The sequence below is a fragment of the Apis dorsata genome, unplaced genomic scaffold, assembly GCF_000469605.1.
Source record: "Apis dorsata unplaced genomic scaffold, Apis dorsata 1.3 scaffold_365, whole genome shotgun sequence".
NCBI lineage: Eukaryota > Metazoa > Arthropoda > Insecta > Hymenoptera > Apidae > Apis > Apis dorsata.
Window position 1 is genome coordinate 89,738 of NW_006263630.1, and position 3,520 is coordinate 93,257.

The 3,520-nt window shown below is 28.8% G+C and overlaps 1 protein-coding gene across 1 annotated transcript in view; it reads left to right on the top strand.

The window, feature by feature from the left end:
• Positions 1 to 587: 587 nt before the first annotated feature.
• The window catches only part of LOC102677758 (aminopeptidase Ey), a 39,227-nt gene continuing 36,294 nt past the window's right edge, over positions 588 to 3,520 (top strand). The window contains exon 1 of the mRNA XM_006618616.2: positions 588 to 976. The gene's annotated coding sequence lies outside the window, so the exon portion shown is untranslated. The remainder of the gene's footprint in view (positions 977 to 3,520) is intronic.

Sequence of the window (3,520 nt, forward strand, 5' to 3'; positions counted from 1 at the left end):
TTAATAGGACTTCAAATATTATTTTGAAGAATGTATTATTTTTTTTTTTTTTTTTTAACGAATAGTAGTTTTTAGAAACATCCATGCTGTTCAAGCTTCGATGCTTTTAACCCTCCAATCATTCACCCCAGATTCTTTGATACGCACCCTTTCTGTACACTTGAAGGGTTGCTAATGAAACAGTGGAAACCAGATGCTCGAAGCTTGCAGTTCAACCAATAGATAATCAAACGTATGTATTTTTCAGATTCCAATTTGTACTTCATTTTTTTTTTTTATTAATCAACAATTTCTATTTCGAGAACTCGTTTACATGGCACAGATAAACGAGAAGATTTTGGATTGTACTTTTGTATAAAATTTCCTAAAATTATTCCTTTATTACTTATTTTATTATTCTAAAAACAAAATATCTCATCTTCCTTATCTTTTCCATTTCATCCATTTCTTTTTAAATTCAATCTAAATTCCAATATAACTACCTCAAAACTTTCTACTCCAAAAACAAAAAAGACATCTTTTTACCTTTCTCCACTTCATCCCTTCATCTCTTCATTCGATTATATTACGAAATTTATCGTATTATATCACGAAATTTCGATTGATTCGTATAAAATTGAATGTCCAAAGGTAAAATTCCAAATATATCTCACTCCAAAAGATCCTCTACTCCAAAAAGACTATTACAAAAAGAACGTCTCATCTCTATCCACTTCCATTCGTTTCTGCACTCGGTTGATCAGGGCGAAATTTTGAACGGCTCCTCTCGGTGGAAGGAAGCAACAGAGAGGATTTTCCATCGGCATGGCATCGGGAGAAGCCCGAGGGAGTTGCGCGCGCTTGTGCAACGATTTTCCGCACCTCAATCGGCGAGCGTACGTTCAGTCGGTGTGACGCGTTCGTGAACGGTGCGCGGCCACCACGCGCCTCTCATCCGTTTGGCGTGGCTCGACGCGTGTTTATCTCGATTACACAGGTGAGTATACACTGTCACACGTGTGCACACGCACCATTTGATCCTCGCCAAATTTCATCGACCGGTGTCGTAATCCCGTTTCTCTACGCATTCTTCAATTTTCCGTGGAAAATTAATTTTTGGCGCGAGTGTTCGAGAGATTTTAATCGAATTTTGAGTGGATTTGCAACTCGTGCAAGACTTTCAAAGAAATGGTTTTTAAACGAAAAAGAAATTTTTTTTATTTGCGATACCGTGGCTCGTTTATTTTCGTGCATTTCGTATCACGTATTCCATAAATTTTTCCACATTCGAATTTTGTGGTAAAAACGTGAAAATTTTTTTAATACGAATTTATTGAAAATTGACGATTATAATCTGATTATAATACGAAGTAATTTTGATGGAGAAATTCTTCAGTGGTGAAATCAAAGTTTTAGTTTTTTTTGTATGTGTTCTGAAATATAATTTCATTTGAGATTATTTTTTTTTTAGCAGATATGCATGATACAGAAACTTGACTGGTATTAAAATTTTTTTCTATCTGCTGAAATGAATTGGACTGGAAAAGCAAATGAAATTTTAACCGTTGATTTCACCCTCTTGAATTTTGCTGAAACAAATTGCATCGTGTACATATAATTCATTACGTTTTACGTATTCATAAAATTTTATTAAAAACAGAAATCTGGTAATACAATTTGTGTAATACAATAAATGAATTTACATAAGTTATTTAGAATTTCTTCGAGTTAAATATTTTATATTATTATTTTATTTTGGAAGAAGAATTTCATTCAAATTAATTTGAATTTAGTAAAATTAATTTTGTTATGCGATTTATGCATGTCTCGAGAACTCGTTTAATTTTTAAATAAAGGAATCGATCTGAAATTATTTATCATATTAATTAGAGGAATATAAATAAAAATAGAATGATGTTCGAATATTAAATAGATTTTATTCTTGACGATCTGTATATAAATATGTGATTTTAATTTTACACGCTATACATGGAATGACGCTTACACTCGCGAATAAATAGAAATTTCTAAGTTTTGTTTAAGTTCTGTTTAGTCAACGTGCCTCGCATAATTAGCACGATAACCTTCGAAACATATTGAGAATACAAATGAAATATGTTCTTCTTTAAACGAAACCTCATTTTAAAAATATTTCAACAATCATTTGGTTATTTCGTATTATTTTTCATTATACTACTATTTCTTAAAATTACAGCATTAAAAATTTTAAACAATAAAATGGAACATTGAATATTTTTTTCTATTTGGAAAATAGATAATATTTTAAAAGATAACGATAAAATTCTAATACATAATATTGAATAAGCTGAAAAATAGAACTTAACTTTTCAGTATTGAAATTTATTTATTAAAATTAGGCAAAATATTATTTTACAGATTTTTATAATACATTTAATTATTAAATGAACTAAAATTTGAAGCACATCATAAATACATAAAAAATAGAAATAACAATTTTTGAATTCTTTAAATAAATCAGATTTCCATCCTCATACATTTTAAAATTTCCTATGAATGAAAAATTTCCAATAGCACGATGTTAAACGATGAATATAAGATAATTTTCGTTCGAATCTTCTATTTTATTATAAAACAATCGAAATTCGAAATAAATTCAGGGAAATATTATCAACGTTTGATATCGTGGACTTGGGTCGTTCACCTTTAAACAGATATTCCGACGTGAGATAGTGAAGGATTTTCATATACAGGGTGCAGTCAAAAATAATGGCACAAAAAGACAGGAAGCGATTTCCTATATAAAAATTAATCGAAAATTAATCGAAGTGAAATTTCTCTTCTTTCCTTATTAAGAGCTTTCCATATTGGTATCACTTCCTGTACAGTTGTACAATATTTTTCGTCGCACCTTGTATGCGTGCAATGAGATTATACAGTTTGTAGATGCAAAGGAGCAAGTTAGACTTCCTAAATTGTCCCCTTATACATTAAACATACATTGTACATAAAATCATCGATATACAATTAAAATTATTATTATTTTTAATTATAGTATTAATTATAATAAAATTAAAAGTATTATTTTGATAAAATTATGAATACTATTTTTTAAACTTATTATTAAATCTAAATCAAATATTCTAGTTGAAAAATTAATTGGAGTATGCAATGTATTTCTGTGGAAAATGGGGGAGCTTGAAAGAAAAAAAGCTTTGATTTGTTTTTGTTTCGTGTCTCAGAAAGTCAACTATTTATATAAAATTGTCAATTTTTTTATTATTATTTTGTACAGTAATTGTGGTTTCTTAAAATACTTTTTTTCTTACATTTTTTATCATTTAAATAACATCCATACAAAACAACTTCGAGAATGAAATTTCCAGAATTTTCTACGACTTTTACCGCGATAAAAAAAAGTTTACTGTATTGTTCTTCATTGTGATGTCGTGTTGTTCTTACTAAGTTGTGAGAAGAAAATTATTCCTTTTTCTCTACTATTTTTTATTTCTTTTTAATAGTTCCAACGCGTGAAATTTCACTAAAAAAAAAAAAAAAAAAA